The following is a 14,316-nucleotide window of genomic DNA, read 5'->3' on the forward strand; positions in this document are numbered from 1 at the left end:
CTGTCAAGAGAAAGAAGAAAGAAAGAAAGAAAGAAAGAAAGAAAGAAAGAAAGAAAGAAAGAAAGAAAGAAAGAAAGAAAGAAAGAAAGAAAGAAAGAAAGAAAGAAAGAAGAAAGAGAGAGAAAGAAAGAAAGAAAGAAAGAAAGAAAGAAAGAAAGAAAGAAAGAAAGAAAGAAAGGAAGGAAGGAAGAAAGGAAGGAAGGAAGGAAGGAGAGAGAGAGAAGAAAGAAAGAAAGAAAGAAAGAAAGAAAGAAAGAAAGAAAGAAAGAAAGAAAGAAAGAAAGAAGAAAGAAAGAAAGAAAGAAAGAGAGAAAGACAAAAAGGAAAGAAGGAAGGAAGAAATAAAGAAAGAAAGAGAAAGAAAAAGGAAGAAAGAAGGAAGCAAAGAAAGAAAGAATGATAGAGAAAGAAAGAAAGCAGGAAAGAAAGAGAAAAGAATGAAAGAAGGAAAGAAACAGAGAAAGAAAGAAAAGAAAGAAAAAGAAAGAAGAGAGAGAGAGAAGAAAAGAAAGGAAGGTAGAAAAGAAAGAAAGACAAGAAAGAAAGCAAAAAAGCCTACAGCACCTGGTATTCCCATGGTGTCTCCCATCCAAGTACTAAGCAGACCCACCTGTTTAGTTTCCAAGATCAGACGCTTTCAGAGTTGTATGGTCGTAGACGTGGGCAGAGGCACCTGGGTTCCCCAAGAGCCTGGTGCAGGCATGCCCACCTGCTTCCAGCCGGAACTGCCAGCCCAGGGCTGCCAGGCTCGGATCGGGTCCCCCGGGCCACTCACTCTCAGCCTCACCCCGATCCTGAGCTGCTGAGCTTCCACCATGTCAGGCCCGCTTGGAACAGGGAGTGCTCCCAGGCGTCAGGGCCCAGGGCCCATGATCCTAGGACACCGTCCGGTCCTCTGTCCTGTTGCAGAGGTATTCTTTTGGATCTCTGGTGGCTCAGGAGCTCCTGCAAGGCCCGCTCTTGCCCCACACAGCAATAGCCGTCAGGGCTGGCCAAGGGTGAACAGGTAGTCCAGTGGTGCATGGACTTATTCTCCCAATATAAACACCCAGACCTGCGCCTTTGGGGTCTGGCCCCCTGTCGTCCCAGGCTGGAGCTGGTCTCCTGGTGGGGTGGCGGCTAGGCAGAAGTGGTGGAATGCTGCCGCCCTATGATAATTTGGTGGTGCACCACCAGAGGGAGTTCCCCAGGTGCGTCGGGGGTGTAGGGGTACGATAAAGGGGGAGTGGAGTCAGGGGAGGTTGGAAAGCATGGCAATAGTAGAAGGAAACGAGGGAAGGGGGAAGCCACAAAAGTTTACTGCAGGCCGGGCGGGGTGGATCACAAATGTAATCCCATCACATTGGGAGGCCGAGGCATGTGGATCACGAGGTTAGGAGATCCAGACCAGCCTGGCTTACATGGTGAAACCCCGTCTCCACTAAAACTACAAAATATGAGTTGGGCGTGGTGGTAGGCACATGTATTCCCAGCTGCCAGGAAGACTGAGGCAAGAGAATGGTATTTACCCAGGAGGTGGAGCTTGAAGTGACCCGAGATCACGTCACTGCACTCCAACCTGGGTGACAGAGCGAGACCCCCTCTGGAAGAAAAGAAAGAAAGAAAGAAAGAAAAAAGAAAGAAAGAAAGAAAGAAAGAAAGAAAGAAAGAAAGAAAGAAAGAAAGAAAGAAAGAAAGAAAGAAAGAAAGAAAGAAAGAAAGAAAGAAAGAAAGAAAGAAGGAAGGAAGGAAGGAAGGAAGGAAGGAAGGAAGGAAGGAAGGAAGGAAGGAAGGAAGGAAGGAAGGAAGGAAGGAAGGAAGGAAGGAAGGAGAGAGAGAGAGAAAGAAAGAATTAAGAAAGAAAGAGACAGAAAGAAAAAAGAAAGAAAACAATGAAAGAAGAAATAAAGAAAGAAGGAAGGAAAGAAAGAGAGAAAGAAAAGAAAGAAAAGAGAGAGAAAGAGAGAAAAGAAAGAAAGAAGCAAAGAAAGAAGAAAGAAAGAGAGAAGCAAAGAAAAGGAAAGATGGAAACAAAGAAAGAAAGAAAAACAGAAAGAAAAAGAGAGAGAAGGAGAAAAAAGAAAAAAAGAAAGAAAAGGAAAGATAGAAGAAAGAAAGAAGAAAGAGAGAAAGAAAAGAAAGAAAGACGGAAATAAATCAAGAAAGAAAAACACAAAGAAAGAGAGAGTAAGTGAAGAAAAGAGAGAAAAGAAAGAAAGAAAGACAGAAGAAAGAAAGAAGAGAGAAAGAAAGAAAGAAAGAAAGAAAGAAAGAAAGAAAGAAAGAGAAAAAGAAAGTAGAGAGAGAGAAGGGAAGAAAGGAAGGTAAAAAAGAAAGAAAGACAAGTAAGAAAACCAAAAACCTACAGCACCTGGTATTCCCAGGCGGTCTCCCATGCAAGTATTAACCAGGCTGGACACTGCTTAGCTTCCAAGAACAGACGAGATCGGGCACATTCAGGGTGGTATGGCTGTAGATACCAGCAGAGGTGCCTGGCTGCCCCAAGAGCCCAGCCCAGCCATGCCCACTGGCTTCCAACTGGCATCACCATCCCAGGCCTGACGGGCTTGTATCAGGACCCACGAGGTTATTGCCGGTGGCCTTCCACCAGTTCCCGAGCTCCTGAGCTTCCACCACGTCAGGCCCGCTCATAACAGGGAGCACTCTGAGGTGTAAGGGTCCAGGGTCCATGATCCTGGGACACCGTCTGGTACTCCACCCTGTCACGGAGGTATTCTTTTGGATCCCTGGCTGCTCAGGAGCTCCTGCGAGGCCCCCTCTTGCCCCACCCAGCCACAGTCATCAGGGCTGGCCAAGGGCGAACAGGCAGCCCAGTGGCGCCTTGCCTTTTTCTCACAATGCCAACACCAGCGCCTGTGCCTTTGAGGTCTGGCCCCCTGCCCTCCCAGGCTGGAGCCTGGCTCCTGGCAGGGTGACGGCAAGGCATAAGTGGTGGAATGCTGCTCCTCGGTGGTGCTTTCGTGGCGCAACCCAGAAGGATGTCCACGGATGTGGCAGGGGTGTAGGGGCGCGATGATGGGAGAGCAGAGTCAGGGAACGTTGAGAATCATGGCAACAGTAGGGGGAAGGGAGGGAGGGGAGAAGCCACAAAAGCCTACAGTGAGCCGTTCGTGGTGAATAACGCTTATAATCCCAAGAATTTGGGATGCCGAGGTGGGTGGATCATGAGTTCAGGAGATCTAGACAAACCTGGCTAATACGGTGAAACCCCATCTCTACTAAAACTACAAAACATGAGCCAGGTGTGGTGGGGGGCACCTGTAGTCCCAGGTGCTTGGGAGGCTGAGACAGGAGAATGGCGAGCACCAGCGAGGCCAAGTTTTTAGTGAGCCAAGATCACGTCACTGCACACCAGCATGGGTGGTAGAGCGAGACTCAACCTGGAAGAAAAAGAAAGAAAGTAAAGAAAGAAAGAAGAAAGAAGGAAAGAAAGGAGGAAAGAAAGAAAGAAGGAAAGATAGAAAGAAAAATGAAAGAAAGAAAAAAGAGAGAAAGAAAGAAAGAAAGAAAGAAAGAAAGAAAGAGAAAGAAAGGAAGGAAGGAAGGAAGGAAGGAAGGAAGGAAGGAAGGAAGGAAGGAAGGAAGGAAGGAAGGAAGGAAGGAAGGAAGGAAAGAAGGAAGGGAGGGAGGGAGGGAGGGAGGGAGGGAGGGAGGGAGGGAAAGGAAGGAAGGAGGAAGGGAGAGAAAGAAAGAAAAGGAAGATAGAAGGAAAGAAAGAAGAAAGAAAAGAAAGAGAGAAAGAAGGAAGGGATGAAAGAAGTCAGAAAGAAAGAAAGATAAAAGGAAAGAAAGAAAGGGAGAAAGAAAGAAATAAGAAAGAGAGAGAGAAAGAAAAGAAAGAAAGTGAGAGAGGAAAGAAAGAAAAGAAAGAGAGAGAGGAAAGAAAGAAAAGAAAGAAAGCAAGAATTAAAGAAAAGAAAGGAAAAAGAGAGAAAGAAAAAGAAGAAAAAGAAAGACAGAAAGAGCGAGAAAGAATGAAAAGGAAGAGAGAAAGAAGAAGGAAAGTAAGAAAGACAGAAAGGAAGAAAGAAAGAGGGAAAGAAAGAAAAGAAAGGAAGAAAGAAGAAAGAGAGAAGGAAAGAAAGGAAGGTAAAAAAGAAAGAAAGACAAGAAAGAAAGCAAAAAAAGGCTACAGCACCTGGTCCCAGGCGGTCTCCCATCCAAGCACTAAAGGGGCCCGACCCTGCTAAGCTTCCAAGATCAGACAAGATTGGGCACGTTCAGGGTGGTATGGCTGTAGATGCTGGCAGAGGTGCCTGGCTGCCCCAAGATCCCGGCTCAGCCCTGCCAGCTGGCTTTCAGCCGGCACTGCCAGGCCAGTGCTGCAGGGCTCGGATCAGGACCCTTGAGATGCTCGCCCGCAGCCGTCCCCCGGCTCCCGAGCTTCCAAGCTTCCACTACGTCAGATCTGCTTCCAAGAAGGAGTGCTCAGAGGCGTCAGAGCCCAGGGCCCCCAATCATGGGATGCTGTCCGGTACTCCGCCCTGTCGGGGAGGTATTCTTTTGGATTCCTGGCCACTCAGGAGCTCCTGAGAAGCCCCCTCTTGCCCGACCCACCCAGAGTCATCAAGGCTGGCCAAGGGCAAAGAGTCAGCCCAGCCCTGCATGGCCTTTTTCTCCCAACACCCCCACAATGGTCGCTTGTCCTTACCACGACCGTGCCGGTGGGCAAGAGGGCATGGGGGGTTGGGGGTTGGGTGATGACCCTGCTTTGCCCCAGGCTGTAACTAGAGTTGGTAGCCTGATCCCCTGTGAGAGGGGCTGGGAGAAACCCAGACACGCACCACCACCAGGAGCAAATCCAAAGACCCATACACAGACACAACTGGGCCCTCCCATGTGGGAACCCAAGTGAACACACACATATACACACACACACACACACAAACACCTGCACGCACACACAAACGGCTTGAAGGAGAGCAAGGAAGAGATGGATGGAGAGATTGAAACCGAGAAAGGGAGACACACAGTGATGGAGACAGGGGATGGGGAGAGTTAAAGAGACAGACAGAGAGTCAGAGAAAGAGAGGGAACAGGGAAAGAGAGAGACAGAGGGAAGGTGACAGAAGTAGCACAAGGTGCAGGGGCAAACCCAGAAGAGAGAGGGGGAGGAAGTTAGAGAGTAAGAGCGATAGAGCCTTGGAGAGGGAGCACCATGATCCATTAGCCAGGGCCCTTTTGAGCAGACCGGGATAGGATGGAGGGGGCTTGGGCTGGGCCAGAACAGGGTGGCCAGGACGTCCATGTGAGAGGAGCAATAGAGCACGGAGATGGGTTATGTCGTGGATTAATTGCTTGCTTTGGAGGTGGGTTTCATAGGCTCCTTAATTTGTTGGCACCACCGTGTGCTCTTAGTGCAGTGCGGTTGGCCCCCTGATTTGCAGAGTGCACCCGACCAATTGGCCGGAGCAATGGCACCAGGCGTGTCCACAGGGCCTGAGGCCTGGGTCTCTGGCGTGTCCTCTGGACTAGAGTTTACACGAAGTTGGTGGCAATGGGAATCTCGCTGCACAGGGAATGTTTTCCTAGTGGCTGGTGAAGCAATGTCCTTCTGGATAAAGCAGTCCTTGCGTTCTGGAGCGGAGGTCTTGGCTGGCATGTGTGGCACCCGCTGCCCCTGCCCAAACCCTCCCCTCGTTTGGAAGGTTGCAGTGGAGCTCGATGAGTGGATTGAATTCCCTGGGCGTTCAGGGAGTGGGAAAGCACCGCGAACAGCAGGGAACCCATGACTGCACCTTTGGGGTTCAGCCTCCTGCCCTCCCGTGCAGGAGCCGGACTCCTGCCAAGGCAACAGCTAGGCATTAGTGGTGCTGCTGCCCGGTGGTGCTTTGGTGGCACACCCCCAGAAGGAGGTCCCCAGATGTGGTGGGGGTGTAGGGGCATGATGATGGGGGAGCAGAGTCAGGAGAGGTTGGGAACCATAGTGACAGTAGGGGGAAGTGAGGGAGGGGGGAAGTCACAAAAACCTACAGCAGGCTGGGTGCGGTAGATCATGCCTGTAATCCCAGCACATTGGTATGCCCACACGGGTGTATCACGAGGTCAGGAGATCCAGACCAGCCTGGCTTACACGGTGAAACCCCATCTCTACTAAAACTACAAAACATCAGCCGGGTGTGGTGGCGGTCGCATATAGTCCCAGGTGCTCGGGAGGCTGAGGTAGGAGAATGGTGTGAACCCGGAAAGCGGAGCTTGCAGTGAGCCGAGATTGCACCACAACACTCCAGCATGGATGACAGAGAGAGGTTTCATTGGGAAGAAAAAGAAAGAGAGAAAGAGAGAAAGAAAGGAAGGAAGGAAGAAAGAAGGAAAGACAGAAAGAAAGAAGGAAAGACGGAAAGAAAGACAGAAAGAAAGAGAGAAAAGAAAGAAAGAAAGAAAAGAAAGGAAGGAAGGAAGGAAGGAAGGAAGAAAGGAAGAAGAAAGAAGAAAGAAAGAAAGAAAGAAAGAAAGAAAGAAAGAAAGAAAGAAAGAAAGAAAGAAAGAAAGAAAGAAAGAAAGAGAAAGAGAGAGAGAGAAAGGAAGGAAGGAAGGAAGGAAGGAAGGAAGGAAGGAAGGAAGGAAGGAAGGAAGGAAGTTAGATTGAAATAGAGGAAAGAAAGAAAAAAGAAGGAAAGAAAGAAGGAATGAAAGAAATCAAGAAAGAAAGAAAAGAAAGAAGGAAATAAAGAAAGGGAGTGAGAGAGAATGAAAGAAACAAAAGAAAGACAGAAGGAAAGAAAGACGAAAGAAAGAAAGAAAGATGGAAAGAAAGACAAGAAAGAAAGATGACAGAGAGAGAGAAGGAAAGAAAGGAAGGTAGAAAAGAAAGAAAGACAAGAAAGAAAGCAATAATAACTACAGCACCCGGTATTCCCAGGCGGTCTCCCATCTAAATACCAACCAGGTCCTACCCTGCTTAGCTTCCGAGATCAGATGAGATGGGGCACGTTCAGGGTTGTGTGTCCAGAGAAGCTGACAGAAGCACCTGGCTGACACAAGAGACCGACCCAGCCATGCCTGCCAGCTTCCAACCAGCATCGCCTGCCCGGTGCCTCCCAGCTCATATCGGGACCCCCGAGCCGCTCGTCCATGGCATTCCCCTGGTTCCCGAGCTGCCAAACTTCCACCATGTCGGGCCTGCTGGGAACAAGGAGTGCTCCAAGGCGTCAGGGCCCAGGGACCAGCATCCTGGGAATCCGTCCGTTCCTCCACCCTGTCGCAGAGGTACTCTTTTGGATCCCTGGTGGCTCAGGAGCTCCTGCAAGGCTCCCTCTTGCCCACCCAACCAGAGCCATCAGGGCTGGCCAAGGGTAAACAGACAGCCCAGCAGCGTGTGGCCTTTTTCTCACAACGCCAACACCTGGGCCTGTGCCTTTGGGGTCCAGCCCCTGCCCTCCCAGGCTGGATCTGGGCTCCTGGCTGGGTGGCAGCTTGGCAGAAGTGGTGGAATGCTGCTGACCAGTTGTGTTTTGCTGGCGTACCCATAGAAGGAGATCCCTGACTGTGATGGGGGTGTAAGGGCACGATTAAATGGGAGCAGAGTCAGGGGAAGTCGGGAAACATGGCGACAGTAGGCAGAAGGGAGGGAGAGGGGAAGCCACAAAAGCCTACAGCAGTCCGGGCTCAGTGGATCACTCCTGTATCCAGCACTTTTTGTGGCCGAGGCGTGTGGATCATGTAGTCAGGAGATCCAAACCAGCCTGGTTAACACGGTGAAACCGCATCTCTACTAAAACTACAAAACATGAGCCAGGCGTGGTGGCCGTGCCTGTAATCCCAGCTGCTCGGGATGCTTAGGCAGGAGAATAGCATGAACCCAGGAGGAGGAGCTTGCAGTGAGTGGAGATCGTGCCACTGCAGTCCAGCCTGGGTGACAAGCAAGACTCTGTCTGGAAGAAAAGGAAAAAAAACAAGATAAGGCAGAAAGAAAGGCAGAAAGAAAGGCAGAAAGGCAGAAAGGCAGAAAGGCAGAAAGAAAGAAAGAAAGAAAGAAAGAAAGAAAGAAAGAAAGAAGAAAGAAAGAAAGAAAGAAAGAAAGAAAGAAAGAAAGAAAGAAAGAAAGAAAGAAAGAAAGAAAAGAAAGAAAGAAAGAAAAGAAAGAAAGAAAGAGAGAGAAAGAAAGAAAGAAAAGAGAGAGGAAAGAAAGAAAGAAAGAAAGAAAGAAAGAGAAAGAAAGAAAGAAGAAGAAAGAAAGAAAGAAAGAAAGAAAGAAAGAAAGAAAGAAAGAAAGAAGAAATTGAGAAGGAAAGAAAGAACAAAGAAGGAAAGAGAGAAAGAAGGAAAAGAAGGAAAGAAAGAAAACAAAGAAAGAAGACAGGAAGGAAAGAAAGACAGAAAGAGAGAAAGAAAGAAAGAAGGACGGAAAGGAGGAAAGAAAGAGAGAGAAAGAAAGAATGAAAGAAAAGAAAGAAGAAAGAAAGAAAAGAAAAAAGAAGGAAAGAGAGAAAGTAAAGAAAGAGGAAAAAAGAAGAAGGAAGGAAAGAAAGAGAGAAAGAAAAGAAAGAGAGAGAGAGAGAAGGAAAGAAAGGCAGGTAGAAAGGAAGGAAAGACAAGAAAGAAAACAAAAAAGCCTACAGCACCTGGTATTCCCAGGTGGTCTCCCATCCAAGTGCTAACCAGGCCCCACACTGCTAAGCTTCCGAGATTAGACGAGATCGGGCGGGTTCAGGTGGCATGCCCGTAGATGCCAGCAGAGGCACCTGGCTGCCCCAACAGCCCTGCCCAGCCATGCCTGCCGGCTTCAAACTGGCACTGCCAGCCCAGGGATGCCAGGCTCATATTCGAACCCCCAAGCAGCTCACCCTCGGCCTTCCCCAGGCTCCCGAGCTCCCGAGCTTCCACCATGTCAGGCCCGCTTGGAACAGGGAATTGGTCCAAGGTATCAGGGCCCAGGGCCCACGATCCTGGGACCCCATCCGGTCATCTGCCCTGTCACCAAAGTACTCTTTTGAATACCTCGTAGCTCAGGAGCTTCTGTGAGGCCCCCTATTGCCCCACCCACCCAGAGCCCTCAGGGCTGGCCAAGGGCAAACAGGCAGCTGAGCAGCGCGTGGACTTTTTCTCAAAACAACTCCATGGTCGTTTATCCCGACCAAGACCCGCCTGGTGGGCAAGAGGGCGTGGGGAGTTGTGGTTTGGGGGATGGCGCTGCTTTGCCCCAGTCTGGGGCAAAGAAGAGAAAGAGAGAGAGAAGGTAAGAAGGAAGGTGGAAAAGAAAGAAAGACAAGAAAGAAAGCCAAAAACCTACAGCACCCAGTATTCCCAGCCAGTGTGCCTTGGAAGTCCTAACCAGGCCAGACCCTGCTTAGGTTCCAAGAACAGACGAGATCGCGCACATTCAAGGTGGTATGGCTGTAGACGTGGGCAGAGGTGCCTGGCTGTCCCAAGAGCCTGGCCCAGCCATGACCACAGGCTTCCAACTGACATCACCAGCTCAGGCCCGACAGGCTCGTATCGGGATCCATGAGGCACTGGCCCACGACCTTCCACTGGCTCCCAAGGTCACGAGCTTCCACCACATTGGGCCTGCTCATAACAGGGAGCACTCTGAGGTGTCAGGGCCCAGGGCCCAGGCCCCATGATCCTGGGACACAGCCCAGTCCTCTGCCATGTTACAGAGGTATATTTTTGGATCCCTGATGGCTCAGGAGCTCCAGCAAGGCCCCCTCTTACCCCACCCAACCAGAGCCCTCAGGGTTGACCAAGGGTGAACATGCGGCCTAGCGGTGGATGACGTTTTTCTCACAATGACAACAGCAGTGCCTGTGCCTTGGTGCTCCAGCCCCCTGCACTCCCAGTCTGGAACCAGGCTCCTGGCGGGGCGACGGCTAGGCATAAGTGGTGGAATGCTGCTGCTTGGTGGTGCTTTGGTGGCACAACCCAGAAGGATGTCCCCAGATGTGTGTAGGGGCACGATGATTGGGAAGCACAGTCAGGAGAGGCTGGGAATCATGGTAACAGTAGGGGGAAGGGAGGGAGGGTGGAAGCCACAAAAGCCTACAGCAGGCTGTGTGTGCAGATCACGCCTGTAATCCCAGGATTTTGGCATGCTGAGGCAGGTGGATCATGAGTTCAGGAGATCTAGACAAACCTGGCTAATACGGTGAAACCCCATCTCTACTAAAACTACAAAACATGAGCCGGGCATGGTGGCAGGTGTCTGTAGTCCCAGGTGCTCGCGAGGCTGAGGCAGGAGAATGGCGAGAACCAGGGAGCCCAAGGTTTTAGTGAGCCGAGATTGTGCCATTGCACTCCAGCATTGGTGACAGAGTGAGACTCCATCTGGAAAGAAGAAAGAAAGAAAGAAGAAGAAAGAAAGAAAAGAAAGAAAGAAAGAAAGAAAGAAAGAAAGAAAGAAAGAAAGAAAGAAAGAAAGAAAGAAAGAAAGAAAGAAAGAAAGAAAGAAAGAAAGAAAGAAGAAGATTTAAAGAAAGAAAAAACAAAGAAAAGGATGAAGAAAAGAAAGAGACGAAGGAAACAAAGAAAAGAAAGAAGGAAAGAAAGAAGAAAGAAAGAGAGAAAGAAAAGAAAGAAAGAAGGAAGGAAAGAAAGAAAGAGGGAGACAGAAAGAAAGAATGAAAAGAAAGATGGAAACAAAGAAAGTAAGAAAAAAGAAGGAAAGAAAGAAAGAGAGAAAGAAAGAAAAGAAAGAAATGAGAGAGAGAAGTAAAGAAAGGAAGGTAGAAAAGAAAGAAAGCAAAAAAGACTACAGCAGTCAGTATTCCTAGGCGGTCTCCCATCCAAGGTACTAACCAGGTCCTAACCTGCTTAGCTTCCAAGATCAGACGAGATTGGGAGCATTCAGGGTGGTATGTCTGTAGACGCTGGCAGAGGTGCCTTGCTGCCCCAAGAGCCCCCACCCCAGCCATGCCTGCCAGCTTCCAGCTGGCACCGCCAGCCCAGGGTTTCCGGGTGCCCACGGCCTTTCCCCACCTCCCGAGCTGCCAAGTTCCACCACAATGGTTCTGCTCAGAACAGGGAGCACTCCTAGGCATCAGGGCCCAGGGACCATGATCCTGGGACCCCATCCGGTCCTCTGCCATGTTGCCGAGACACTCTATTGGATCCCAGGGTGCTCAGAAGCTCCTGTGAGGCCCCCTGTTGCTCCACCAACCCAGAGCTGTCAGGGCTGGCCAAGAGTGAACAGCCAGCCCAGTGGCATGGCTTTTTTCTCACAACACCCCCACCACGGTCGTTTGTCCTGACCAAGACCTGGCCAGTGGGCAAGAGGGCACGGGAGTTTCGGGGTTGGGAGATGGCCCTGCTTTCCCACATGGCTGGCACTAGAGCCGGCAGCCTGATTCCTGGTGAGAGCTGCTGAGAGAAACCCAGTCACACCCCACAATCACCAGGAGAAAATCCCCAGAGGCGGAGCTTGCACTGAATCGAGATCGTGCCACTGCTCTCCAGCCTGGGTGACAGAGCGAGACTCTGTCTGGAAGTAAAAGAAAGAAAGAAAGGAAGGAAGAAAGAAAGCAAGAAAGAAAGAGAGAGAGAAAAAAAGAAAGAAAGAAAAGAAAGAAAGAAGAAATAAATGAACGAAAGAAGGAAAGAAAGAAAGAAAAGAAAGAAGGAAAGAAAGAAGAAAGAAATGAACGAAAGAAAGAAGGAAGGAAAAGAAAGAAAGAAAGAAAGAAAGAAAGAAAGAAAGAAGAAAGAAAGAAAGAAGAAGAAAGAAAGAAAGAAGAAAGAAAGAAAGAAAGAAAGAAAGAAAGAAAGAAAGAAAGAAAGAGAAAGAAAGGAAGGTAGAAAAGAAAGAAAGCAAAAAAGCCTATGGAACCTGGTACTCCCAGTGGGTCTCCCATCCAAGTATTAACCAGACCTGACCCTGCTTAGCTTCCGAGATCAGATGAGATCGGGCACGTTCAGAGTGGTATGGTGGTAGACACTGGCAGAGGTGCCTGGCTGACCCAGGAGCTCGGCTCTGCCATGCCTGCCGGCTTCCAGGTGGCACTGTTGGCCTAGGGCTACCAGGCTGGGATCAGGACCCCCATGCTGCACACCCACAGCCTTCCCTCTGGCTCCCAAGCTCCCGAGCTTCCACCACGTCGCACCTGCTCGGAACAGGGAGTGCTCCAAGGCATCAGGGTCCAGGGCTCACATTCCTGGGATCCCATCTGGTCCTCCACCCTGTTGGGGAGGTATTCTTTTGGTACCTGGCTGCTCCAGAGCACTGTGAAGGGTTTCTCTTGGATTAATTGCTTGCTTTGGAAGTGGGTTTCGTAGGCTCCTTCCTTTCTGGGCACCTCCATCTGATCTTGGTGTGGTTCACTGGGCCCCTTGATTGGCAGAGTTCGCCCGTCCATTTGGCGGGAGCTGTGGCAATGGGCGTGCCCATGGGACCCAAGGTCTGGGTCTGTGGATTGTCCTCGGGACTACAGTTACACGAAGATGGTGGCAATGGGAATCCGGGTGCACAGGGACTGTTTTCCTGGTGGCTGGTGAAGCAATGTCCTTCCCCGAATAAAGCAGCCCCGGCATTCTGGAGCAGAGGTCTTGGCTGGCATGTGTGGCACCCGCTGCCCCTGCCCACCCCTTCCCCTGGTTCGGAAAGTTGTGGCAGCACCCGATGAGTGGATTGAATCACCTGGTCATTCCCGGAGCAGGAAGGCACAGCAAACGGCAGGGAACCCGTGCTTGCACGTTTGGGGTCCAGCACCCTGCACTCCTGGAGTGGAGCCAGGCTTCTGGAGGGGCGGTGGTGAGGTGGAAGTGGTGGGATTCTGATGCCCAATGGTGTTTTGGTGGCGGAAACCCAGGAGGAAGTCCCAGGCTGTGGCGCATGTAAGCAGGTGTAAGCAGGTGATAAAGTGGAGCAGAGTCAGGGGAGTTGGGAAGCATGGCAACTGTAGGGGGAAGTGAGGGATGGGAAAGCCACAAAAGATTATAGCAGGCCAGGCACAGTGGATCACACCTGTAATCCCAGCATTTTGGCAGGCTGAGATGGGTGGATCAAGAGGTCAGGAGATCCAGATAAACCTGCCTAACACAGAGAAACCAGTCTCTACTAAAACTACAAAACATGAGCCGGGCTTGGTGTCAGGCGCCGGTAGTCTCAGCTGCCAGGGAAGCTGAGGAAGGAGAATGGTGTGAACCCAGGAATTGGAGCTTGCAGTGAGCTGAGATCACTCCACTGCACTCCAGCCTGGGTGACAGAGTGAGACTCTGTCTGGAAGAGGAAAGAAAGGAGAGGAAAGGAAAGGAAAGAAAAGAAAAGAAAAGAAAGAGAGAAAGAAAGAGAGAAAGAGAAAGAAAGAAAGAAAAAAGAAGAGAAAGAAAGAAAAGAAAGAAAGAAGAAAGAAAGAAAGAAAGAAAAGAAAGAAAGAAGAAGAAAGAAAGAAGAAAGAAAGAAAGAAAGAAGAAAGAAGGGAGGAGGGAGGGAGGGAGGAAGGAAGGAAAGGAGGGAGGGAGGGAGGGAGGGAGGGAGGGAGGGAGGGAGGGAGGGAAGGAAGGAAGGAAGGAAAGGAAAAAGAAAGAACAGGAAAGAAAGAAGAGAAAGAAGGAAAGAAAGAAGAAAACAGTAAGGAAAGAGAGAGAAGGAAAAGAAAGAAAGAAAAAGGAATGAAAGAAAGAAAGAAAAAGAAGGAAGCAAAAGAAAGAAAGAAAGAAAGAAGAGAGAAGGGAAGAAAGGAAGGTAGAAAAGAAAGAAAGACCAGAGAGAAAGCAAAAAACCCTACAGCACCCAGTTTTCCCAGGCGGTCTCCAACCCAAGTACTAACCAGGGCTGACCCTGCATAATGAGTGAGAGGGGAAGCCAAAATAGCCTACAGCAGGCCAGGGTTGGTGGATCATGCCTGTAATCCCAGCACTTTGAGAGGCCGAGGCGGATGGATCACGAGCTCAGGAGATGCAGACCAGCCTGGCTAACACGGTGAAACCCAGTCTCTGGGAAAACTACAAAGCAAGAGCCTGGAGTACTGGTGGGCGCCTGAATTTCCAGCTGCTCTGGAGGCTGACGCAGGAGAATGGCATGATCCTTGGAGGCGGAGCTTGCAGTGAGCCAGGATCGCGCCACTGCACTCCAGCCTGGGTGACAGAGCGATACTCCATGTGGAAGAGAAAGAAAGAAGGAAGGAAGGAAGGAAGGAAGGAAGGAAGGAAGGAAGGAAGGAAGGAAGGAAGAAGGAAGGAAGGAAGGAAGGAAGGAGGGAGGGAGGGAGGGAAGGAAGGAAGGAAGGAAGGAAGGAAGGAAGGAAGGAAGGAAGGAAGGAAGGAAGGAAGGAAAGAGAGAGAGAGAGAAAGGAAGGAAGGAAGGAAGGAAGGAAGGAAGGAAGGAAGGAAGGAAGAAAGAAGGAAGGAAGGCAGGCAGGAAGAAAGAAAGGAAGGAAGGGA

General features: G+C 49.9%; 6 pseudogenes; all 6 read right to left on the bottom strand.

The window, feature by feature from the left end:
* Positions 1 to 2,338: 2,338 nt before the first annotated feature.
* On the bottom strand, positions 2,339 to 2,457 carry LOC123571128 (5S ribosomal RNA; annotated as a pseudogene).
* A 1,669-nt stretch (positions 2,458 to 4,126) lies between these two features.
* Positions 4,127 to 4,242, bottom strand: LOC123570599 (5S ribosomal RNA; annotated as a pseudogene).
* Positions 4,243 to 6,837: 2,595 nt separating this feature from the next.
* On the bottom strand, positions 6,838 to 6,956 carry LOC123570598 (5S ribosomal RNA; annotated as a pseudogene).
* Positions 6,957 to 8,552: 1,596 nt separating this feature from the next.
* Positions 8,553 to 8,670, bottom strand: LOC135969005 (5S ribosomal RNA; annotated as a pseudogene).
* A 2,017-nt stretch (positions 8,671 to 10,687) lies between these two features.
* Positions 10,688 to 10,807, bottom strand: LOC135968967 (5S ribosomal RNA; annotated as a pseudogene).
* A 945-nt stretch (positions 10,808 to 11,752) lies between these two features.
* On the bottom strand, positions 11,753 to 11,871 carry LOC123570566 (5S ribosomal RNA; annotated as a pseudogene).
* Positions 11,872 to 14,316: the final 2,445 nt, after the last annotated feature.

The sequence above is a fragment of the Macaca fascicularis genome, chromosome 1 (genome assembly GCF_037993035.2).
Source record: "Macaca fascicularis isolate 582-1 chromosome 1, T2T-MFA8v1.1".
Classification (NCBI taxonomy): Eukaryota; Metazoa; Chordata; class Mammalia; order Primates; family Cercopithecidae; genus Macaca; species Macaca fascicularis.